Source organism: Equus asinus, chromosome 16, assembly GCF_041296235.1.
Source record: "Equus asinus isolate D_3611 breed Donkey chromosome 16, EquAss-T2T_v2, whole genome shotgun sequence".
Taxonomy (NCBI): Eukaryota; Metazoa; Chordata; class Mammalia; order Perissodactyla; family Equidae; genus Equus; species Equus asinus.
Window position 1 is genome coordinate 3099474 of NC_091805.1, and position 26401 is coordinate 3125874.

General features: G+C 46.0%; 1 protein-coding gene across 3 annotated transcripts in view; it reads left to right on the forward strand.

The window, feature by feature from the left end:
* ROR1 (receptor tyrosine kinase like orphan receptor 1) overlaps positions 1 to 26401 on the forward strand; it is a 356983-nt gene that overhangs the window by 49797 nt on the left and 280785 nt on the right. The window contains exon 1 of one of the 3 annotated variants that reach the window (XM_070486466.1): positions 18469 to 18683. The exons of the other annotated variants lie outside the window; for them this stretch is intronic. The gene's annotated coding sequence lies outside the window, so the exon portion shown is untranslated. Of the gene's footprint in view, positions 1 to 18468; positions 18684 to 26401 lie in introns of those variants that run through there. 3 annotated transcript variants of the gene reach the window in all.

The following is a 26401-nucleotide window of genomic DNA, read 5'->3' on the forward strand; positions in this document are numbered from 1 at the left end:
GTGCCCCAACTGGTTAGTCTCCCTCCATAAACCTCACCCACCTCCTTCCTCCCCTAAAGCCGTGTAACTTCAGATAAGGCGGTCCCAGCTATTTTGGCGCTTTTCGCTCTTGCTTAGTCTTGCATAATGGAAAGAGCATGGGCTCCAGAAGCCTGGGTTTAAATCCTAGTTCTGTTATTTATTGGCTTTGTAATTTTGGGCAAGTGACTTAATCTCTCTGAGCCTTTGCTTACTTAAAAAATGATGTCAGTCATCGCTCACTATCAGAGCTGTTGAGAAAGCATCATGTAAAGCACCTGCCACAGTGCCAGGCAGACAGAGGGCCTTCTGGAACAGGAGCCCACACAAACTTTACCACTGATTGTTTTTTGAGTAGACCAGTTACTTTAATCCCAGCTGACGTGTCTCCAGAGCAAAAGGATTAGTTGATCCTGCTTTCCTCTTTTTCCCAGCTCTGTCCTAGGCCCAGGGGGGTCGGGGATGAGTAAGAGGAAGTCCCTGCCTGTGAAGGCACTCCCAGTTTTACTCAAATCCATTCATTCAACAAACATAATTTGATACCTGCCATGTGCAAAAGCCCTGTGCCCTTGGGGAGCATATGAAGATGACTCAGTCAGTGTCTCATTCCACATGTAAAAGTCACGTGTGTGTGTGCCAGTGTTGTTACAAGCACCATGGGTAGAACAGCATGTAAGACAGGCCCCCCCACCCCCTGAGAAGCTCACTGTGCAGTAAAGCACACCTAAGGTGGCAGAAGTAGATGAGAGAGCGTATGGCCTGGTCGTTAAGAGGCACTTGCCCTGCCTAGTACTGTGGCTGCATCTGGCCGTGTAGATTGCATTTGTCTAGGCGTTCACATATTGAAACTCAGAGCTCCACTGAGGCAGCGGTCTCATCTTACAGCTGAGGAGAGAGGGCCCAGGGGCATTTAATATGTCACACGCATGTCCACGTGGGGAATACAGCCAATAATATCGCATTAACTTTATAAGGTGACAGATGGTAACTACTCTTACTGTGGCAACCATTTCGCAATGTATACGAATGTCAAATCACAGTGTTGTGCACCTGAAACTAACATAGTACTGTATGTCAATTACACCTCAATTTAAAAAAGGGAAGAAGTTAATGGGGGAACAAAAAGAAACGACACAAGTCATGAATCGTTTTTAGGACCTGCTTATCTGAACAAGTGGGAAAGCTGAGTTCAGGAACAATAAATCCAGGCTATAGGGGTTGGGTTGCCAAGTGAGTCAGGATATAAGAAGGAAAAAAAGTTCTAGTCCAACAAGTTCCACACCCAGTTGCTTAAGATTTCATAATCAGAGGGGTAATTTTGAGCAAATGAGTGTGAAAAGACCTCTGCAGATGGTCCAAGAGATGCTACCCAAGTCCAGAGCTCAGAAAAGGAGGGAGGGACGCAGTGCAAGTTTCCCTCTGTTCCACGATGTCTTATTGCAGAATTCCTGCACTTGGCACAGATCAAACCTGAAGTTAATTTCTTAAAACCACCGGATGCCTTGTCTTTTTAAAGAGCTTAAAATTCTGAAGGTGGCTGCTCCACCGCCAAAGCAAAGCGCCCCCTCCTTCCTTTCTGACCACGAATGCAGTTGACTTTCCACCTCTTAAGAATGCTCCCCCCATTCCTCCTCCTTGCCTCCCAATTAATTCATGTTTATTTTATAAAAAGCTTGTGGGCCTGTTGAGTGGATAATGCTAGAGGTTGACAACCACATGGAGGCACCCCTCACAGCGAAGAGGGGTGTGAGCGTGTTTGGATTTTCTGTTACTCAGCTTCAAGACACTGGAGCTCTGTCCTGAGTGAGTGGCAGGGAGACTGGCTTCCCTTCGCCAGAGCAGCAGGGAACTAATAGAATGCTTCTGCTCCCCTTAAGGAGGGTAGGCACGCGACTGTACTTCCTACTGAACTCCAATTTCCATTCTGCTTTGAAAGCCTGCTTGCTCTGTCAGTGAGAGCCTGATGACACATGTTCAGTATGTCAGGGTTGTTTTCCTTTAAAACTACATATGCATTTGACCTCCATGGTAGGGCTACGTTCATTTCCCAAAGCTCTTCCAGTAACTGTCTGCTTTTAAAAAAATGTGCATAGTATTTTCTTTTTGGGTTGTGTTGTGACTGGTGTTTAGAAAGGGGCTAGAGGGCTCCTGGTTGCCTATGGGGGAGTGTGTCCGGGATGCACATTCCCAGATGGAAACAGCTGCTTGAGTTTGTGACATGGTTTGTAGGGTGATTCTACCTGTTGCACCAGACTCACCTTGGTATTTTCCGGCTAGCAGAATAGGCTTTTTTCTTCAATAAAGTTGAGTTTGGATAACCTTTTCTGAAAAGCAGTATTAGTTTTTTGATATTGATATTTCTCTTGATAAATTGTTTGTGGCTGCCAGAAGGAAGTGTGTACCTAACTGTGCGTGCGCTCAGTTACTCTTGTGTCATGTTTGTATGGTGACGACACATTGACTAGTTACCTGACCATCCAGTCAGTGTTTCAAAGGTCGAAGGTCGAATCCTTATGTCTAGGATGCTTGTGAGTTTCCCTTACCTTGAAAACAGTTGGTGGGTTCAGAGGAGAGAGAGACAGCTGAGGTGGCCAGGAAAGCCAGGTCCCGACTATATTTCTAAAAGGAGCTCAATGCTTTTGGTAAAAAATGTCTCTATATCATCTATCTGTCTGTCTTTCTATCTATCTATCTATCTATGTCTGTAAAACAAATATTCCAAGCATTTAAGAAATAGAAGAAGTATAGGTTTTGTAAGAGATTGACGCTTTGCGCAGAGCTCTGAAAGCATCGCGTGGAGACGCAGGAACGGTGGTCCTGAGTCCCTCTGGCCTCCTCCACCTCCATGACTTCTCTTTTCATTGCTGTTTTTGAATTAGTTTGCTGCAATCAAAAATGTGCAAATGTAAGTCCATCAGAAAAAAATAGGGAAATATTGAAAGGTGAAAAACAATTTATTCTCCCTTAGGCTCACAGCACAAATAGAAATAATCGCTTTTAACATTTTGGTGTGTTTCCCTCCAGCCTCTTTTGCCCTGTGCATACATTTAAAAGGTTCCATAAATGTGATCCTCTTGTAGACACTGTTTTGTCTCAAGCTTTTTTGCACTTAATATGAAAGTATTTTTTTCCAAGTCTCTATGAGTATACTCTTCCATGCCTGTGTGATACGACCCTGTGTGGGCACAGCCTGCATAGTTCATTTGGCCATTGATCGATGGTCTGGTATTTAGGGTGTTTCGCCTCCACTGTGTTTGAAAATGGAACGACAATAGAACAACAACAGAAAACTTGGTTGAAGTCCAAGATGGCCCAACACCGAGGCTGCGTCTCTTAGCCGTCTGTTACATTATTCACATGGAAAGGGGGTGGGGGACCCTCGGCATCTGTGAGGAGAGTTTATTAAACTCTAATTAAGGAAGTGTTTATGAACAGCCAGCAGATCAGTAGGAAAGGAAGGTTGGTAAATGGAGTCATTTTATTTCATAAAGCTACCCCAGAGCTTTGAGCCCCACCCCCTCGATTTTGAGTCAGTTTGGATTTCATGGGTCACTCCACGATCACCATGATTTTGCCTTACTCAGTATTCAGTATGAGACATTAAATCTTCCTTACTCAATTTGCAGAATCTATGAAATAGGACCCCAGCCAACCTGGAAAAGTCTAACTTGGCTGTTTAGATATTTATGAATAATCTTTCACTCCTGGGTAGAAGAGAATTTGTAGCTGTGGGTTGAAGGTAAATGCTTCCAAAGACCCCTGTTCTTTTCCTTTACAAGTATGAGTCATAACACATGCATTCTCTTTCTCCCTGAGGAGGCAACTTGACATCAGACTCTGGAGCCAGACAGCCTGGGTTTACTTCCTGCTCCGCCACTTTCTGCCGGTGACCTTGGCAAGTTACTCGACTTGTCTAGGTGTTAGTTTTCTCATCTGGAAAATGGGAATGCTACTACTCATTCATAGGTTTGTTGGGATAGTTTAAATAAGTACAAACACAGTAGGGGCTCAGTAGGGTCAACTATGATTGTTTTCACCAGCCTCTGAAAGTTCTGCATTTCTAGTGCTTTAGACCATGTCAGGGGCTTTCGAACGTTCTTCTGTCAGGGGCGGCTTTCTCTGCTTCTTCCCCAGGAGGCTTATGACATTGGTGATAATACTGGCTACCGCTTTTGGAGGGAGTGCAAGATGCCAGGCGCTCCACATGTGTTATAACATGTAATTCTCATCACCATTTATGACGTCTTACATTCTTTACTACCACCCTTGCACAGGTGAGGAAACAAAAGGTTATAAAGGTCAGGTAACTTGCTCAGGGTTATAAAATTGCTAAATGTGGATCTAGGAACTCAGTTCTGGTCTGGCTCATTTGCTACCACTGTGCTTTTGTAAATGCCTTTAGGATGGGGACTTTTACGCTTTTTAGATCCCGTCCAGCATTAAGTGCAATTCTTTAAACACAGCAGGTCCTTAGTAAGTATTTTTGAAAAATGAATGCATGAAGAAGGGATCCGGTGGTTAAGAGAACTTGGAACTTTTCTCCAATAAGAAAACCAACAGTACTCCTTTGAATGGCCATGAAATTCTGAGTCTTAGAATTGTGTTCTGCTTCTGAACAGAACATTGCACATGAGAGAGTGATAGATTAGTAATTATTTGCCTATGAAACTGGTTGTATTTCTTGTGAAACAGACTTAGGCACTCTGCATTTGTGATCCTGATTTGAGGAAATCTAGATTAGCATTACATAGGTAATCGTTGAAGCAACTTTAATTTAAACAAAGGCCAAAACTAATTCTAGGTCTGGTTTCGGCTGTTGGTTTAACAGACATTCATGTAGCATATACATTGGGTCAAGCCCTCTGCTGGGCACTGAGGGTTTAAGGATGAATAGGATGGTTCCTTTGAGTGCTCTGCCCTTGGCTCCCTGAGGCTCCAGCCATCTTTTTTTATGTTAGATGGAGGTTTTATGCACTCTTGTGATTTCAGCTACCCCCTGATGCTAATGACCCCACATCCATGTCTCTAACCCAGACCCTCCCCTTTGACCTAATTATTCGACTCTTTACTGGCTATATCCACATGGATGTCTCGGAGGCCTCCAAACTGAACTTATCGTCCAGCCCTCAGCACCCTCTGTGTACCTGTTCTGTATTTTATCTCACTTAGCGCCACCTCTGTCCTCTCCTTTATCCAAATTAAAACACTAGAAGCAATCTTTGATTCTTTTTTCGCCCTCATTTTCTACATTTAGCCAGTCACCAGTCCTGATGCTTTTCCTCCTAGATAAATCCTAAGAACTGTGAGGGATTTGAGATTTTTACCCTCCTTGGAAGTAAATTAGTCAGCCTGCCACAGTTTCATGAATGCTAAGACATGAGACTTCTGGGTTAGAGACAAAGGAATTTATTACTCACAGCAGTAGCAGTAGCCGGGGTGCCAGCATTTTCTTGCACCAGTTCCCACAGAGTGTCATGAAGAGGGCCAGGTGACTCCTATCTATGCCGTGCATTGTGTCACAGGAGAGGAACCCCGAGCTGAGGGAACCAAAGCTGTTTCTCTCAGACACTAAGTCTGCTTTCCCTTTGCTCCAGAGGAAGACAGTATCTTCCGAGGCTGTTTTCCACATAAACTTCTTTGAAAAGATGATGTGGAGCCAAGGGCAGCCAGTCCTTTGCTCACGATGTGTGCAGAGACTCAGAGACCCACGGAGAGTTGTCTCCCAGTCAGTATGTCTTGCATCTGTTCCTTCTGCTCCTTCCTTACACCATTGGATCAGGCCACCCCATCGCTCACTGGAATACTGAAGAGCTTCTCAAGTGTCTCCCTAGCTCTTGCAGTCAGTTCCCTACACCTTGCTGGAGTGGCTCCTGAGACACGTCTGACCGTGTCACTCTCCTGCTGTGACCGTGCACTGCCTCCTCACTGTCCATGGCAAGAGCCCAAGCTCCTCAGCATGACACCGGTGGGGCTCTCTGAGCAGCCCCTGCCGACCCTCCTAGCCTCAGGGACAGGCCGCATGTCCTCCCCACGCCCGCGTTACTGAACCTGGGTGGCCTCAGGTTCCTTATCTGTAACATCCGGTTGCTGGAACCTACCTCGTTGGGCTACTGTGGGATTCAGTCAGCCTCGCATGCGGTGAGCGCTCTGTAAAGGTCGCCTGCTGTGGTTGTGTCTTTCCACTCTGCCTCACGCTCTGAGATCTGGCCACACGGTTTTCTGTCACTCTGTGTCCTTTTCCCCGCAGGGGGTGCCTCTGCCCCTCCTGCCTGGCTGCAGGCTGCTTAGACGCTGGTCTCTCCTTGCCCTTGGACGCACGGTACGTGTCTCAGCCGTGGAGCTGGAGGTCTCTGTGAATGAGTGAGTTATTGCCACCAGGCTCTGACCTTCGTGAGGATGGGCCTGTCTCCTTTATGTTATGTTATTTTATGAAAGGTGTTCAATGAATAAGTGAAAGAAAAAGGAGCTCCCAGTCTACTGGGGTGTTTGGAGGCTGAGGATGGGGCCGGGGGAAGGCAGGTCGCAGGTTGAATGCAGTGAAGGGTCTGAGTGATGCTGGGTCAGTCGGAGCCCGGGGCAAGAGGGTGCATGCTGAGTGTGGTTCCTGGGGTTTGCAAGCCTGGTTGAAGTTATCTGCTGAAGGGAAGGAAGCAGCCCCTTCTGTGCGATTCTGATTATCCCCTTTCCTAAGAGGAGCTATTGCAAATGGAGGGTCATGCAGTCTGCCCTCTTGGAAGGCTGTCAGTTCCTCGGGATACAATGGATTCTCTGTTACCTGGCGGAGTGGGTAGAATGGAGCTTCTTTTTAATTAAATCGTCTCTGCAACAGAAAGTGACTTTATCCCTCCTTCTGAAGTCCCCCAGGTCTCCAAGGCCTGGCTCAAATCACCCTCCTCGAGCTTACTGGCCTGCTGGTGCGCCTGCAGTTATAATTTCACGTGAGCACGCCTAGGAAATCGAGGCCCTTTGGGAGTTTATACTGTTGTCCTGAAATGGTTAGTGTTGTGCTTTCGAATTAAGGAGCCCCTCCACACACACTTATTGACAGGGATTCTCCGTACGTGTGATGATAACTTTTGAATAATGAGAACACAGCCCTGATCTCAGGATGCCAGTGACGTGCTCCAGGATTTCAGGTTCTCACTCTTGCAGCTTCCCAATGCGTGTTATTAAATGTTTATGATTTTTATTGCTTTTGAAATAAGAAAAACTGAAGTTTATATATATACACACACACATATTAAAAACTATTTGGCAGATATTGATAAATAAACAGAAAAACCTGAAATCACCCAATATCCAAACCTAGTGATAACTACTTTTAGTATTTAGAGTATGTCTCTGGTCTCTTCCTTTGCTTTATCTGATTGCTTCTCTCTCTCTCAGCCTAAATGGGGTCATAATTTCTCACTCATCTGGCAATCTGCTTTTTCCCCCTGACATCGATAGATATTTATTGAAGGCGATGCTTCAGAAGAAGTCCTTGTAGCCCGCTGTTTCAGCCCTGGACCCACCATTCTGTCTTGTTTGTCACTGCCTGTCCCTTCTTGATTTCTCTTGTCTGTCTGGATTGACCCACTACAGTGTTCTGATCTTTGATACCTGTGTGCGTCTTGATAATAAGTTCCAGTTCTTTGGGGTGTCTGCTGTGTCTCAAACACTTGTGTGTGTTTCACAAACTTTAAACATCTGTTTTCTGATAGACTGAATATTTGCGATGTCCATTTTATAGATGAGGAATTTGGTCCAGGGGTTTAATAACTATAAAATTTCCTGACGGTGGAAGTTGATCTCATAATCTTTATGCCCAACACCCTCTCCAGGGTGTGAAATGGCCACCCCACCTTCACACTACTAACTTTGCCTCAGACTCCTTCTGGAATACTGGCCTTTTGGGGCCGTGTCTAATCAGCTTTTGGCTGTACAGTGCCCCTTGAAGGGCACCACAACCCACATCCCTGGGTCCACATGGTGAATTTCATGTGCTTTACTTAAGTGCGTGTGTGTGTGTGCGTGTGACTGAGAAACTTGTGGCTCTCGCTTTTGTTCCTCACGATGCTGAGATGGACTGGCCCTCGCATCTGTTTTCAGCCCCCACCCCCAATACCAGCGTAATATTCTGTTAACTCAATGCACCTTTTCTTTGTAATTCACTTCAGTTTTCCTTCCAGCCACCTGCACGGTCTCTCTGGCTTGCTCTCAAGGCGGTGAGTAAGTTCTTTGTGTATTTGCTGTTTTCGATAACCTCAGCCCAAGATTTAATGTCAAGGCGGGGGCCCTATTAAAGATGCTATTAATCATCCGTCTTTGTTTGAAGGTTTCCGTGTTGGCAAGCGGGCGGATAGAAGGAGCTGTGTGTTTTCCCAGCCAGATGTGCTGGTAGCTGGGATGGGGCGCTCAGCTGAAGCACATTCCTATCATGATTTGGCAAAGAGAGGGCCACAGAGATCAACAGAATAATCCTTGCTTGTGATCTGGATTCATCAGCTGAATCACGAAGCTTCAGTGTTGGAAAGAACCTGAAAACCACCTACCTCCAACCGCTGGTTTTATACTTGAGGAAACTGAGGCATCAGATAAAAGAAGTATTAAAATTGTAGAACGCCAAGGCTGTGAGGGGCTTATGACCCCACCCAGCCCTGCTCTCTGATTTTATGGGGAAGGATTGCGAGGCCTCGAGAAGTTAAGGGACGCTCCTAATGTCACACAGCTTGCTACTGCAGAGCAAGACTCTCCTGGACTCCTGCCTGGAAGTGATGCCTGCACCCCTCAGTCTCTGGGGGACGTGTGGGATTCAGCTGGTCTGGGGCGTCCTCTGTCACACTCCTTGTGCATGTGTGGTTCTGGCTGGAGAGAAGTTTCCTTGGGTGAGGGTGTGGACGGGCCGAGCTCCCTGATGTCCCTTCACGTGGACGCCCAGGGTCCTGGTTGAACTCAGTGCCGTGTTCTAGCCTCTGCCCATCAGCCCTGCAAGGCCTTTTCTACCTTGATGGATGGCACTGCCTCCTCCAGTGTGGCGGGAGCGGGGAGCCAGGGTGAGGAAGCCAGCAGAGAAGAAGGAGGGAGTGGGGCGAGAGGTGCTGGCCGGAAGAGGAGCTGGTCGCTTGCTTTGGGGATAAGGGTTTTCAGAGGATTTCCACTTTGCAGTGAAGATGGTACTTGCAGAACCCCCTCTGTAGTGGGATGTCTTCCACATCCTCTATAAAGTTTTCCACCCAAGAACTCCTACTCCTCCTGTGCGCACCAGCTTAGTTACAGCCGTTCATTCCTCTGCTGTGTTTCAGGGGTCAAGCCTATGATTGAGTTAGGAGAAAGATGAGGTTTGTAAAGAGGTCTTTCTGGTCCTTCCAGTACTAAAGCCCCTGGACAAGGGCCAGGAGATTCATCTCCTGGGATTCCTTTGCTCTCGGTGACTGGGGAGGCTTCCTGCCAGAAGGATCTGAGGCGAGGCCGGGGATGCTGCCATGCCGGCGTCTTCTGCGTCTGGCAGGGCAACAAAGGCCTTCTGTCTGCCCTCCGAGGTTGGGTTGGTACAACCCACTTCAGTTGAAAGCCACTGTCATTTAGCAACTTGATAATTACAATTCTAATATACGAATTAAAGAAAACATGGGCCGTGTTACTGAAATGTTAGACTCCAAGCTGCAGTGGTCCACGCATGCCCGCCTGCAGCTCTGCGGGTTTCCCACACACCTTCTTTGTTCCAGCTCTGGGTTCAGACATAATCACCGCAGGAAATAAGTCCCACGTGTCTCCTCAGTGGGAGACGATGCTGGTGGTAATTCTTTTGTGATGGGGAGAAGAGAAGATAGTGTCTGCAAATTCTGTGGGGCGGTGAGTGGAATCTCGTCAACGCAGAGATAAACAAAACTCGTGGAATAGGTACTTCTGGAGCTCCCATTTGTTACCTACTATGGAAAACATGAAGGCCAAATAGAAGAGAAAACGTAAGAGGCCATGTTTCGGAGGTGGATCATCAACCTGAGCTTACGGATTGATTTATTTCCTTGCAGGCTCTGAGAAAATGGCCACTTGTCGCTTTCTGTTATTAATAAAGAGGTCACTTTATCATTAGGCCTTTGAATCTGCGTTTAATGGCTAAAGCAGATGGTTATAATTTCTGGCTTAGTGTGGCCACCTTATTAATAAAAAGAACTGATGGAGAGGAAAAGGCTTCTTCATTTTTAACTCCAGGAGCAGAGCACAAATGTTTTCCAGCCTTTCTTTGTGTGGAGAGCAGACCTGGTGGCTGCGGGAAGATCCTGTTACAACGTTTGAAAAAAGACTGGCGGAGTGGAGGTAGCCCCATTTGAATCCTTCTTTTGTTAAACTTTAAAGGGACGCTATAAATGCAGGCCGCCCCCTCCCTGGAGAAGGTGTTGTGAAGGAAGCTCCAGGATTATATTTGAAAGTAAATTAATATTTTAATAACGTAAAGAAGAAAGTAGGAAACACCCACCTCATTTAGGATAGCGGAGGCCCATGGTACTTTCTTAAATTATTCTCTTTGCTTACACTATTTTAAACTACTGTTTTTGGATTGACTTACTAGGCCTGGGTGAATGTGTCCTGTATCTTATTTGGTTTCTCTTAAATTCACTTGAGTTTTTGTGAAAAAAACAAACGAAAAGCGGCAAAAATGTATGGTGGCCGATTTCTGGTCGATTTTACCGTGTCTGTATTCTTAGTGGCCAGGAGCTTGAAATATGAGGATCACATTGGCAACTTTTTGTCACATACTAGCAATTTAAGGACAGTTCCAGAAGCACTTGTATTCATGAGGACAGAATGAGTTAGCCTCCCAATGCACCTGGTGAACAGGGCTGAGAAATGCTGGAAATCTTTCACTCAAGGCTCCGAAGAGCAAGCGCGTCAAGTGACTGACTGACCCTCAGGCTTATGTATGTTTCTGGCTATTTGCTGTATCCTGGGGTCTGTGATGGCAGATAACTCCTGCTCGTTTAGATGAACAGAATGTGTTCGAGTGCTGTGCCCGCTTCTGAAATAAGGAAGAAACACTGAATTTTAGGGATAGAAAAGTCTTCAAAGGTTACTTTGTCCACTTGTTTTCAATTTTTTTCTGCTAATGATGCCTTTGAGACGAGCTCTCTGTGGACCTTTGTTTAGAAATAGTTTGAATTTTAAATTGTTAACAATAACTACTTTTTCCGTCTTTATTAGTCAAAGTTCATTTGATCATTTGTTCATTCATTCATTCAACTTTTAGTCTGTATTTGCGTTTGACCAGGCGCTGTGTGGCCGTGGGGGTACAAAGGAGCTTGTGATGGCCGGTAGACTTTTTAAAATGAGAAAACACTAGTTCCTGTGGATCCTTGTTGTTCCTACCTTCTCAGACACCTGGATGTCCAGACCGATCCCTGGCTAAGCCAGCATGCTTTGTTCTCTTTTTAAAAATTTGAGGGGCCAGCCGGTGGCCGAGTGGTTAAGTTTGTGTGCTCTGCTTCGGCGGCCCAGGGTTTCATTGGTTCGGATCCTGGGCACAGACATGGCACCGCTCATCAAGCCACGCTGAGGCAGCGTCCCACATGCCACAACTAGAAGGACCCACAACTATGTACTGGGGGGCTTTGGGGAGAAGAAGAAGAAGAACAAGAAAAAAAGGAAGATTGGCAACAGTTATTAGCTCAGGTGCCAATCTTAAAAAGAAAAAAATTTGAAATATCTTAAGTATACAGAAAAGCAAACAAAAATGACAAAATTCCCTTTCAGATACAAACATTTTGCCATATTTGCTGCAGATTCTTTAAAGAAATAAAACAGCACAGATACAACTGGAGCTCCCCATGCCCCCTTCCTAAATCCTGCTTCTTTTCTCCTCCAGAGGTAACCTCTCAACTACATTTAGTGTCTTTTCGTTCCTATGCATGTTTTTATACTTTTGCTACGTAGGTATAAACCCACTCATGATGCGTGGTCTTGCTCTGCCGATTTCTTTTAACTTTGTGTACGTGGTAGCTTACCGTACCTGATCCCCCACAGCTTGCTTTTTTTTTTTGCTCGACATTATGCTTTGATATTTAACCTTGTTAATTTAGAAACTTCATGTTAATCTAAGAAGTTATTTTAGCTGCTGTGCAATAACTATTATGTGACCGTTTCACAGTTAATGTAATTCTCATTTTTATTTTTTTCTGTGTTATAAACAATGCTGCTCTGAAAAATTTTGACCTGTCCTCTGTGAACATGTGGGAAAATTTCTCTAGGCTCTCTACTTAGGAATATGATGGAGAATGCATGTCCTCGGCTGGCTAGATGTTGCTGAATTGCGCTCCACTGCCTTGTGCCGGTGTGAGCTCCTGCCTGCAGTATGTGAGTTCCTGTTCTCCTCACCTTTTCCAGCTCTTGGTATTGGAAATACTTTTAGTTTTTGCTCGTTTCATGGGTATGAGATAAACTCATAATTTGGATGTATAAAGATATGTCAGAAGTGGAGCAAAGATGGCAGAGCAAAGACAGGGTTTCTCCTTTCCCTCCTGTTCTGGCCATGTTGTAGGGCAGTTCAAGTTTCTGCCTGGGTGGAGTCATCCCCATCAAGCCTACCTTGGCCTGAATTAGTTTGCTCTGCATCCATGGTACACAGAACACGTTAACAGACCTTTCCAAGGAAGATGAAGACCCAAAATCCAAACTCATAGAACCTGTGTCGGGGGTGGGAAGCAGGGTCACTATGGCCTGACTCACACTGGATTCTTTGTGCTGGCCAGGCAGGACGGAGACCTGGGGCTCTGCTCGAGCAGAGGCCGCTGCCAGCTTGTCTCTGGGCTTTAGTGTCCTCATCTATAAAATGAGAGGTGGCATTAGTCGTTCTTTCTTCAAGTGTTGATTTGTTTTTTTTCTGGTTATAAAATTCCATGTTTCTAAGTAGTAATGTCCCTTGGTACTTTAAAATGTTTTTGAATCGCCGCTGCTCAATTTGTCCTGAGAAGAGAGGAACTTAATGCGTCACTAAGTTAAGAGCAGCGAGAAATGCTGAACAGTCACTGTTGAAATTGCAATCTAAATTAAAATTATGGAGAAAGAGATCGCTGCCACTCATGCACAAAGACGACGGGGAAGAAATAGTAAGAAGGGACATCCTGTGCCTGACCATCCCCTCGCTGCCCCATTTTCCTGTTTTTCACATTTGCTATAATGGTCATATAGTAACATTCTTGGAATAAAGTAATAAACATATGCAATCAATTATAAGCTCATTTGGTGGGAAAAAGAATGTGATTTACACAAAACATGTGTTCGGCAAAGGGGGGAACACCTGTATGTGAAGAATGATTTGTGATAATTTCTTAGATAATTCCTGTAATCCTTTCCTGGGTTTAAGTTGGTGGCTGGGAAGTGTTTTTCTTTCTTTGTTGCTGTTGGAAAGATCCAGGGAAGATGGAAAACTGCTCGCCCGGTATCTTCCCTTAGTAGCAGTGGCACAGCTGGGCGCAGAGTGACATGAGTTCTCAGTAGGTTTTAGGACCGAAAGAGAAGGTGGACAGCGGGACTAGAGAAATTTTAACTGTTAGGTCTTGCAGATTATCCTGTTGTGAAGGCATCTGACAAACCCATACTGTTTGTCAGAGGTCACACTAAGAGTGGACTCATCGTAACGCCTACCACATACTGAGCATCAAATATGTATATTTTCTTTCAACTCTGGAGCAACTGCAGAATGGGACTGACTATTCTGATGGAGAGTTGAGGGCTCAGATGGGTTGAGAATCTGGCCCCACATGAGGAGCTGACCCGTGTGCTGCCTGGCTTTGCCCCAGCCTGTCCCACTCCAGGTGTGCCCACCGCACCCTGGCCCTGGGAAGCTCTCCTTCCATCGAGCCGGAAGCCACCCCTGCAGCTTTTCTACACTGTTGTTCTCATTCTGGCTCCTGAGCTCTCAGCATGAGAACTCTCCTCTGTCTTTCATATGACAGCCCTTCACGTCATCGGAGAGGACCATTTTCCAGGCCCCCGCCTCTCGCCCCACGCCTCCCTCGGTCTGTCATCTCTGCAAAGCTTGGAGAGGTGTTTTATTCACAGATGCCTTGGGAAATTTCATGGTTTTTAAACTCATGCTGAGTTTGTCCAGATGTGCCAATATTTGTCTTATAGGATATAAATTAATTGTCCAGAAGAGGAAGAAACCTTTGTGGGCACTTGCTCACTAATGCAAACCAGTTCCTTTGGGTATTGATGGAAGGGAAAAAATTAAAAAATGAACCAGATAGTTTTCACTGGAAGAGAGTAGCTGTTGAATTCACATCTGACTTTTAGTACATGTCTGCAGCATGACGGTCCAGTACCACGTACTTTCACCCTGGGCAACTCAGGCTGGCACTTGTAATAGAGTTCAGCTTTTATGTGAAGACACTTCAGAGATGGAGAAAGATACTCTCCTGTTTTGTTACCAAGCTCTATGGCCCAGTGTTTACAGCATAAGGTGGCAAAAAAATTAGCACCTCTCAGACTTAGAAGAGTAACTATTATTGTTATAAGATAAATAATTGTGGTAATGTTGAGTAAGGCTTAAATTTATGGAGGAGCACAAACTTTTTTTTTTGCTTGAGGAGATTGGCCCTGAGCTAACGTCTGTGCCAATCTTCCTCTGTTTTGTATGTGGGATGCTGCCACAGCTGATGTGGTCTGTCCCCGGGGTCCCGGCTGCCTAAGGGGAATGCGCCAAACTTAACCACTATGACACGGGGCCGGCTCCCATGGAAAAGCACAAACCTTTAAGGAGAGGAATTCTAAGAATAAGGTGTTGTCAGTGCCTGGGCTGTATGCACCTGAGTTCTCTGTGAGACCCAGGAGGAAAAAAGACGTCCAGTGTAGATGAGCCTCAAGATACAAATAACAGTCACAACTCCTCTGCCCTCACCATCACAGCCACCAACTGCAGCAACAGCTGCTTCGAACGTTTTTCGACCTCCTGTGATGTGCCTGACAGTGTGCTTGGCACCTGGTTATCTCGCTGAGACTTCCTCATCAAAACTTAGGAAAAGGTGCTATCATTAGCCCCATTTTACAGATGAGAAAATTGAGAGGTTGACTCTCCGGCCCGAGATCCAACATCTCAAACGTACAGAGTGAGAGTCTTAGCTTAGGCTTTGTTCCTATACCTTGTTTTCTTGACAAAATCGACTATAAATTGAACACCAAGCCCATGCACCGGGGCGTATTAAGGAATTTTTCCTTTTAGATGGAACACGAATGAAAATTTTCCCAGTGTCAGATTTTCTTAGTGAGACACTCATTCTTAGTAGAATCATTAAACCAAGGCTTGTTATAAAGCATCCATTTCCACATCCAAATACACCTTTCTCATATTAGCATAATTCTCTCTTAAAGTCGCAGCACAAATTAGTTCACCGTCAGAGATGGATGAAGGCAACGAGACTTCCTGCAAAGCTCGCCAGCTTCCCAGAGGTGGAATGACATGAATTTTAACTCACACGCTGGCTAACCCTCTCTGTGGCCTCGGTCCAGCCTCTTGCTCAGTCTGGGTCTCTGTGTTCCCATCTGTAAAATATGGCTCTTGACTCTGTGATCATGAAACTTCCTTCTGGCTTTGCGGAACGCAGTGTTTAATGACTGCTAGCTTCAGGAAAAATGAAATGTCTGTTCTTTAATGAAAATGTCAGGTCTCCACCCTCATGCCATCTCTTGCTTTGAGTTTTTCCTCACTGAGGCTCTGTTCTGAGACTGACACATCACTGTCCTGCTGCCCATCTGCGTAAATCATCCCTCAGCAAACTTGTCTGGGCTGATCCAGCTCTCAGCACTGTGCGGGCGTGGCTGCTCGCCTGGAGGCAGGAGGAGGCTCCTGGCTTCGTCCTCCCGGGATTAGCGCATTGAAATCATGTGAAGAACGGCTTGCCTTCCTGCTTCTTTCCAGGGTAGACTTTTCTACTTATTTTCCAGCAGCTGGTGGCAGCCAAATCTGGAAGTACATTTGGCTAAAATCTGGAGATTTTAGAAATAGGCGATAGCTCTCTGTCTTGTGAATTTCTTCTCTGTGTGTTTCTTCTCCCGAGCAGAGTTAATGCCCTTGTCACAACACTCCAGGCACACTTCCTTGAGAGCCCGTCTTGCCCGGTGGCCAGTAGCCATCTCTTTCTTTCGCGTTCTCTGGATTATGACCCATCGTGGGTAGAGACACAACGTGTCTGTGCTTAGCTAGCATCTGGCACATAGATGCTGCTCAGTAATTGGTGAATGAACCGGGAAGAAAAGCGTTGCATTTCTAAACATATACTAATGAACAGTGCTGTGAGTTACATGAAAATCTCCATTTATGAAACAGACGATTCACCTGTTTCCTCTTGACCCGTCTTAGCCTGATCCCCCCAGCCTGAAATAATTTTTTCCTTTCCTCTGATCAGTTAGGTGTGCTGTTTGGTAATCATGTGGTGCCTTGGGACATTTTTTTCTGTTTTATAATATTTTCTGTTTTTCAAATATTTTATGATTTTCTTTTCTTTTTTATTACAATTTTTTCTACATAAAGTTTGTAAATTATTTAAGGACAGGGATAAATATTAATGTTTATTAAGATAAAATAATTAAATTTTGATATTTTTCTGTTTACTTTTTAAGTTCTATTTTCTCTCTTGTGTTTCGTTTTGGGTCGTTTCGATTTTTGTGTTTTCAAGTTCACTAATCTTTATCTTCTGCAATATCTAATCTGATGTTAACCAAATCTAGTGTATTTTCCATCTTATTCATTGTAGATTTCATCTCTAGAAGTTTGATTTGGGTCTTTTTTATATCTTCAATGTCTTTGCTTAATTTTTAAACATATGGAATATAGTTCTAAGAACTGTTTTAATGTCCTTGGCCTCTAATTCTAACATGTGGGTCAGTTTTGATGGGTTTTCTCCTCATCAGGGGTCAAACTTTCCTACTAACTTGTGGTTGGGTGCCAGACATTGTGAGCGGCACTGTGTTAGGGGCTGGATGTTTGTGTCTTTGTTCTGGGCAAAGTTAAGTTGCTTGGAAGCAATCTGATTCTTTTGGGTCTTGCCTTTAAGATTTGTTGGGCAGGTCTGGAGCGGTCGGCAGTCCCGGGCTCATTACTCCCCATGACGAAGACAAGACCCCTCCATGTACTCAGCCCCAGGCCTGGGGAGTCACGAAGTTTTCCAGGTGGGAACGTCCTGTGGGTGTTTCCTTCTGCAGCCTTTGGGGGTTACCTCATGGCCGGCACTGCTCAGTATCCGACTGAGCATTGAGGTTGACTCCCGGTGGGTCTCTGTGCAGCTCTCCCTTCTCTGCTACTCTGCCCCTCTTTCCCATCTTTCTTTTTCTTTTTTCTAATTAACACTTTTATTTATTGGTAACATATAAAAATCCAGGTCTCTTCCATCTGCACGATCTCTCCACATATTTGACTCTGGCACTGTGTCTGCTGGACGCTGGTTGCCTTATTCTGCCTGGACTGTTAGCTCCCTTTACTCAACTCAGGAAGGCCACTGAGTCCCCCGCCCCCCCACTCCTCCGTCCAGAAACTCTCAGGTAAGCTGGTGGACTCGTGGCACTCACTTCGTTTTACCCTTCTCTCAGAGGTCACTCCCCTTCAATGCTTGTTATCTAGGTCTTCACACCTGTCCCTGGTATTCCATCTTGGCCAGAAGTGGAAGTGACCCATTTTATTTTTTCTGTCTGGAATTATCCTCCATCCCCCAACTTCCAAATCTCACCATCCCTGAGTCCAGGGGGCGGGTAAGGAGCCCTCTGCTGTGCTCCCGTGGTACCGTGCTTGCGGCTGCTCAGCACACCCCTCGCCTCCCTGCATTGTTGTGACAGGTTTACCCTCTTTCCCCACTAGATTTTATTTCCTTGAGGGCAGGGACTGTCTCTTATCTTAGCGTTTCCAGCCCCTAACCTAGTCCCAGGCATTTAACCGTTGCTCGATAAGCATTTGCTGAATCAATGAGTGAACAAATAGGATTCAATTTTCAAAGTATCAGTTTATCAACAACTTTTGGAAGCATTTTTTTTTTTACAGAAAAGAGATTAACTGTGTGTTTTTATATATGCAGTTGAAGTCTCTTTTACATTTCTAAGTAATCAATTGTTTTTGATGGCTTGGACCTAGTTTTTATCTGTTTATTTTTTGTAGCCTCTCATTCGAATGTGGTTAGTAAAAGCCACCTAATTAATGCTCGAAATGAAATGTGGACATCAAGAAACTAAGAACAGAATAGCCATGTTGTAGACACACAACGTGAAGACTCACGTTTAGGTCTCCCGCTTTACGGCGGAGCCTCGGGTGCGGAGCACCCCAAGTCTGAAATGTGCCGCGGAGTGTGCTTATCTCAAGTGCCTGTTCCATGCTGGATGTGCTGGGATATCTGTTACCCGAGTAGACTGCAGCCGGTCTGCAAATAGCTGTGAGTCTGTGCGTTCTTATCAACTGGAGACAATCGACAGCGGATTTGTGCCTTTGGGGCCAAGGTCAAGTGCAAGTCCACACTATATTTGGGTCTGCTAGAGATGGTAGAGTGAACTATATTTGGTAAGCCTCTTAAGACTATCCTGTTTACTTCCTCAGCAGCTTTCGGTTACCAGAGGTGCCTCTGGAGTCCTGCCCCACCCCAATGCAGCGTTGGCGAGATGGAAGTGGCTTGAGGCTTGTGTTCTTCTAGACACAGGGTTTTTTCTGTGAGGTAAGGATAATGAGGTCTAATTGGCCAGTTGTTAGGAGGATTAAGTGAAGTAATAAATGTAGTCATCTGTCATAGTTCCAGGCACATAGGAACCCCTCCTCCCAGCCTAATTTAAAGGGTAGCCCTCTGTACCTGAAGCGAGCTCCACTGACTGTCCACCAACAGACAGACACGTGGAGTCCTTCTATCCGTATCTCTCACTTAGCAGCTTCTCCTCTAAGCTTCAACGTGCGTTCCTTTGCTTTTAGGCTAAATGCTTATTTTCCTGAAATAGTGTTTTCTTGACTTAAAGTGCAGTCTTCTGCTTTCCTTTGTTTTTACTGTTCTTGCCTGGCGATCGAGTTGCTTAAAGGCGTCTCTGTCTTTCCCCCTTCTAATCCACGGCCAAGGCAGGGTGGTGGTTTAATGAGCAGGACACTGCGTGGGCTAAGGATGTCTCATTCTGCGCTCAGTGACTGATTCACTCTCCCTCATGCAGAAATGGAGACTGGGGATATTTTGCATATTTTCCTAGAATGGCACAGTGATTCTGTGGCTAAACCAAGATTAGACCTTGCTAGTTCTAAAAATCTGACTTTTTGCTTTAAAAGAGTAAACTGTGTTGCCTCCAAAAGTACTAGTTGAGTTTAACTTTCCAGTGTCCTTTGTATTTAAATCTGATGATGGTGGTGTTTTTCCTTCTGTCTTGTTTAGATGAGGGGATCGGACTTTTTCCTCTGCGGGTCTGGTACGGCTGCCCTGACCATGACCTAGGCAGCAAGGTTCTGGATGCTGTCAGGAATGCTAATTAGGATCCTTATTCTCTTTCACCCTACTGTTTATTATGTTCGTGGTTTTGTCTGTTAGACGGTCAGCTCTGATACCTCCCACTCTGAGCGCAGCGCTCTGTAGAGAAAGAAGTGCATGGCTGTGGAGCGTATGAGTGAATGGATCAGCGTGCTTCTCCAGTGACTCTTTAAGTCTCCAGGTGATGGGTCTAAACGCGTGCAGTCTGGCGATGTGAGATGGGCTAATTGAGTAAGAAATTAGACTGTTTGTTAGGATAGCCCCAGGCCTTATGGTGCCTTTGGACTAGTTAGGAAAGCTGCCCCTTCCACTGTGTGTCTGCGTCCCGTGCCACCAGGCTCAGTGTGGCCGAGGAGTCCTGGGTGGAATTGGCCTCACTTGCTCCCCGGTTGGGTGCCCTTCTGTGGGGCGCAGCACAGTTGTCTGAGGACCCTCTGACTCCGTTTTCCGACTGGTAGGGGTTCCGGTGTCAAGTGGTTTTAAGAAGGGCAGTCGCCCTTATCCCGGTCAGTGTTTCCCTGAAGAGCAGCCCCGTGAAGATGAGGATCCCTCCTTTCTGTCTTGGGGACTCTGATGCTTCTGTCTGCCTTCCCGAAGTCAAATTCAGTTTCTTTGCAACATTCGTCTGTTGTGTTGAAGACTTGGAGCAGAATGCTGTGTCCCTGTGCCCTGTTGCTACCAGCAGCTTCCTTAGCTTCTCCCGTCTCAGCAGAGTCAAGGCCCGTCCCATCCTGGTGTTGGAGGCCGCGTTTGGACTGGCCTTACTGTAGCCTCTAATCGCATCTCTTTCTCTTCCTCCACAGACTCCCTCTCACCTGGTCTTGCTCTCCTTCTCAGGCCATTCATGACAACCGGCTCTTTACTCACCTCTTGGCCGTCACCCATGTGGCCCTTTGTCTGATGCCCTCCACTGCCTCTACAAACTCCATTGAGTTCTTTCTGTCCTTTAAAGGCCACCTTAAGTGGCTCCTATTCAATGAGGATATGTCGTTCCCTCTTCTCTGCCCCTTGAGTCATTCTACAGACGCTATTTGATTTTTTAAATTAAATATTAAATACATAATCAGTGTCATTATATATTAATTTCTTAGCATGGTGCCCAGCACACAGTTCATGCTACTTAGCGATTATTATTACTGTACTTGAATTGCCTTAGTCATTCATTCATTCAACAAACAAGCGTTCCCTCTGCAGGTGCCGCTCCAGGCCTGGGGATTCAGAAATGTGTACAACGTGGAGCTCGTGTCAGAGCAGCAGGTCACGCCTGCCGGTTCCCTGCAGAGAGATGCCGTGGGAGGAGCTTGGGCAGTCTGGTCAGGCCGCCACCGATGTTCCGGTCGGCGCGAGGCAGCAGGAGGGGCGAGAGCTTCACGGCTGGGCTGATGTGGATTTGATCCCAGCCGTGTCCTGTGCTAGCTCTGACCTAGCTCTGACCGTCGGTCTCCACCTCTTACAATGGGGATGACGGGGTAGCTGCCACGTGTCAGTATGAATTAGGCCCTGGGCTAAGCGCCATATGCTGGTGATTTATGGGGTCCTCAGAATAGCCCTGCGAGGTGTCTCCTGTGAATGGGCTTATTTTATAGCTGAGGAGCACGGGGCACAGAAGGCGTAAGAAAATGGCCTCAGTGGCCGAGCTCTGAGCTGAACCCAGGCCCATCAGAGAGCAGAATCCGTGTTTCTCCTCATCATGCAGAATCGTGCTGTGTCATGCATGTGTCCACACACCTTAAGATCCCTGGCACACAAGGTCAGAGTAAGTAGCTATGATTATAATGATTACGGTTACTGTTCTAAAATTCGGGCCTGCCGCCACCACTCTGCCGGGCCCTGAGTGATGTGTGACGTAACTGGGCAACACACCTCCTTGGGTTTAATTGGTCATGGATTTCGTGTGCCGTCTCTAAAGAGAAATACCTAATAGCAAACGCCTTAGGGTGGGGGAAGTTCCGACAGTGTAAAGTAACAGTCAGGGAGGCAAAGCAGTTAATGAGACTCTGCAGTGGAAAATCAGGAAGAAGTTAAAAGGAATCGGCGGGTACAGTCTGGTGGTGGGCAACATGTGAAAGTCTTCTGGCCAGCAGATAGTGTTTTGAGCAAAAGCAATAGAGAGGACAAATTCCTCAGTTGTGTGGCCGTCCCTTGAGATAAGGATGGATGGCTAGGAGGGTGTGCGATCTTTAACATCTAAGAAAGGACGTGTCTTCTGCCATCTCCTCCCTCACCTCGACACAGAGTTGCTCGTGGCCAAAAGATTCGGTTTTGCCTGATGAAGTGCTGAGTGGACTAGGATAGGTTGTCTTGAAAATGGCTGGACCAGAAGATAAAAGGTTTTCTCTCTCTGGAAAGGAGCTTTCCTCCGGGGAAGCGCACAGCTCTCAGGGAGGAATCTGGACTGTTGAGCCCAGGAGCTCCATCCTGCCTCTTCCCGCAGTGCTCCCCAGCAGAATGAGGACGTTATTAAAGCTTGGTGATGACACGACGCTGCACACTGAGGTGTGGCTGCCAAAGCTTTTATCTTTATGGTTCTCATGAATTTGAGGGAGAAATGATCAAATGCTGCGTGTGCAAATTGAGAGTAACGTTTTCCATTTTGTTAATAGTCAGTCCTTTGGTTTGCTTTTGGGTTTCCTATCTTGCTCCCTCCTCCTGTGTATTGCTCTGGCCCAGCCTGCGTGAGTACCGAATCTTCAGGAGGGCCAGCTGTAGGAAATCGGGGAAATCCAGCTGTCTGGGATTCTGTTTTGAGATGGTGGCCCTCATCAATAAAGCGGGAAGCTATCAGGATGTCGAGAAGGTGTTTGAAAAGATTTGGGGGCACTCTTAAATGACAAATTCCAGTTAGGCAGGAGGTCGCCTTGGGCTTTCTGTGATAATAGAGGGATTGGGGGTGGAGTGGCCCTTCCTCGAGAGTTGATTCTGTGTATTTGCTGAGGTCTACTAAAATAAAGTTTTCAAATGGAATATTCTGTAAAGAAAGTGAATTTTAATGACATTTAAATTCAGTTTAGGCAATACATAATGGGTATCACGTAATTTCCATTTACTGTCATTTTTCACATTTTGGGATCTTTCTTCCTATGTGGTTTCAGTGAAATGCTTGGATGTGCACTTTGTTTTGCTGTCGGCAGATGCATCTCAAGTGGCTTTCCTCCCCCATGTGTCTCACCGTCCGCCAGATGTCCTGACTTTGTGCCTCCTGTAACCTGTCGATCTTTTTGCGGCTGTGGGAGGCGTATGTTTGAACATAGAATTTCGAGCAAAGAGAGCGGGCAGTTAGGGAGTGCTGACCAGGCTCCATGGCTCATTAACTCCAACTGGAAGCTACAGGCTGCCTCTTCTTGGGCCCTTCATACCATCGAGCGTATCTTTCCTTTCCTTACTGTGAATTCAGCCCCTTGGTCTAGGTTGTATTTATCCTTAACTCTGATGTGAACACGTGGCCCCTCTGTGCCTCAGCGTCATCGTGCGTAAAATGGGGCTGTATTTCCTGACCTCCTTCAAGGTTACCATGAAGCTTAAGCGATAATGTACAAAGAAGCCTTTCAAGAATTATTAAATATAATAGAAAGATAAAGTGACGTACAGTTAACTATACCCTTTATTATTTAATTCTATCTTCTGCCCTCATAAAATCTGACTTCTTCCAGCTCTATCAAGCTTGCCTCATCATCTTTTTCTAAGAAAAGTTCAGTGCTTGCCTAGTGTCACACAGCAGGTTAGGGAAGACGTCGGATAAGAGCTCAGGCCCCCTGACTCACAGACCAGCAGGATACTCAGGCATGATGTCTGCTTTGCTCTGTCGTCTTCTTTTCAGTGAATGAGACGACTGTCTCCTTTTTGGGGTAGAAATAGCACCGTAGAAGAAGCCAGGACCCTGCCTCGCTCTGGTTCTTGTTAGCCCCCTTTGTTGTGGCCTCCGGTGTCTCCTGTGCTGGCTGGCTCGAGGTGGGAAGGCATGTATGACTGGGTTCTGCCTCCAGGGGTTGGCACGCGAGAGGAAGGAGGCAGACGAGCGAACACACATCCAAGAGTCTGAGTTCCTGGCTCTGCCACCTACTCGCAGGGCCTGTCCAGGCAAGTCACGCCCGCCTCTGGGTGTAGGCTCCCTCGCTGCCCAGGGTGAGGGCTGGACTGGATGTACAGGATGGTCGCCATCACTGAGGTCTCTTCTAATTCGTCACCTTTTCTGGGTCTGAGACTCCGAAGCTGTGCTGGGCAGGCCTTCACAAACTGAAATGAAGGAAAGCAATTAGTCTGATGGCATGTTTTTCTTAATCGTTCTCTGTGATGAATCTCACAGGCTAACTAAATTTTGTAACACCCAACACTGCCACTGTATGGAGACATAGATGATGATACTCGTTCGGTTAACCAGATGGTCAGCTGTGCAAAGATAGCAGAAATGGACAAATGATTCGATATGGGGCATAAAAATTAGGGCCAGCATGAACTTCCCTTCTCTGTAGTTCTATAGAGCCTCTCTGAGATGAACTATTAGATTAGGTCATCTTCCTTTTCCCTAGAAAGGACCATAGAGTAATAACAGTAACATTTATTTAGTGTTTGCCCCTGTGCCAGGTGGGTGTTGTTCTAAGTGCTTTCCGTATAAAGACTCCTTTAATCTTGACGACATTTTGAAGTAGGAGTTATTATCAGTCCCTCTCTCAGAGATAACGAGGGGGATAAGTTAAACTTATTCAGGATTGCACAGCTGTAAGACACAGAGGCAGGACTGGAACTCTGGCAGCCTGCCTCCGGCAGCCACGTTTTAACGGCTGCACCATCGCCTAAATGAGAGCCACTCACCCTCAGCTCACGTCTGAGAACCTGGAGAGACTGGCCTGTTGTGAGGCCGCAGAATAAGACAGCAGCTGAATCATCTGGCTTGTGGCTCTAAACTCCGCCAGATCTTCAAGTGTAAGCATTCTTACTGTGTGCAAGGGTTCCTAGTCTGGACTCCACGTCTCAGGTGACTAATGGACCCTTGGAAATTGTGTGCAAATCGTATTTGAGTGTCCGTGTGTGTTGTTTTGCTGTGAGTGGGGAGGGACCTCTGGATGGTTTCCTGCACATTATCAGAGGAGCTCCTACCCCGTCACTGGCAGGATTCTAGCTGTGCACGTCCTCGTCAGCTCTAAATCTGGATTAATCCCTGGGGCTGGGAGTTTGGCCATGACTACTTATTGAACCATTGAGTCACTGCGGGAACCTGGAAGAGCCGGACTTTACACATGTCCCCCGCCTCTCGGAGCTTCGGTGCTGATGTACAATTGGACAGTGCCTTTTTCTCTCCTTGAAGCCTTCCAAAATTTTCAATCATGTTTTCCTCTCGAAATTTTGGAACCTCAAGGTTTTGAGGTTTTTGCTTTTGTTTCATTTTACCTCTTCCTTCCTGGTTCTGTTCAGAAATCAGAAATCTGTAAGCTTTTTATTACCCATCCAACCCGTGAGTTCAGTTTCTCATTTAACTTTTATGAATGTTTTCTTTGTTAAGATGAATCCTTTCAAAACCTTGTAAAGAATGTTTTACGTATACTAACATGAGAACGGGGGTAAAACTAGAAAATCCAACAGGAAACAGACGCGCGTGCACGCACACACACACACCCCCCCATAGGCAACTTCGCTTCAGGTCACTGAAATCGAGTGTATCTGCCAGGGAAGCATTTTAAAGATGCTGTCGTTCTGACAGTTGTGTTATTTCGTGTTACCTGTCTGTCCTTGTCTCTGTTTACGGTTCATTACTCGAGATTGTTCTTTTCAGGGATGAGAACGGGTCACATGTGCTGTGCTGGTCCGGGTACCTGAGAGATGACAACGCTCTCCCACAAAGTAGTTTAGTTGCGCTTCTGGTCCCGATGAGTAATGTAACCAGCGTGTCTCTTCCTCTGTGAGCAGGGCTCCCTCACCGTCTAGCTCATCCTCATACGCGACAACAGGGGTTCCAGGTTATGTCAGCGTGACCTCCTTTAGCGATGCCCAGGCGTTGCCTTTGGAGACCGGCTTGGGTTCAGATCCCAGCTCTGGCGTCTACAAGGTGGGTGACTTTGGGCAAGTTTGTCTAATCTCTTGGAATCCTCTTTTCTTCACTATAAAAGGGGAAAGTAGTAATTATACGTTGCTGGGAGCGTTGTGAGGAGTGATACAGACATGTTGATACATTTCCCATAGGCTTTTCACACCGCGAGCACTTGCTAAATGATTGTTGTTGATTGATTGTTATTATTATTGTTATCATTACAATAATGTATTATGAATAATATATAACATCATGCTATAATAATATTATTGTTTTGATTATCATCATCATCATCATCCTTAAATTAATAGATGTGATGTGCCTGGTGCGGTGCCTGGTACCCAGCAGGCACCAAACCGGTATCTCTTTGGATGGATTTGACTGTACATAGTTAGTGTACATAGTGACTGCATCAGAGGCTGCAGTGGTGCCTTTTTATTTGTTAGATTAACAAGGACAAAATTGTTGAATGGAACAAATGATGGCTCTCCGTTTAAGTCAACAAGCTTCACAGCGAGGTCGTCCTGAAAGCCGACAATGAGATGTGGCAAGTCTTGGGGGGGATAAGTGACCTTGGAGCTGTTTTCAGGAGCTGCAGTTGCCTGGTTGCCCCAACTGCTAACACTTTGCTTCTGTCCCACGAATGAGGAGAGCAGAGCGGGCAGAAGGGTTCTGGTGGTGTTCATTAATTTTCTTTCAAGAACTGCCACATGTCACCAGCGTGCCCCCCGGCACAGTGCTGTTTGGCTGTCTTCTCTTTGCCCACGAGAAGCCAAAAATGTTAAATTGGTGGAGCTTACTAGATCTGACAGAGAAATTCTTCACGTCTGGCCTGGATGTCTAAGTAAATTTGGTGTACTCCTTGTGGTCTGGGGCAAATGCTGGAAGCTATTAGAATTCTGAACAAAAC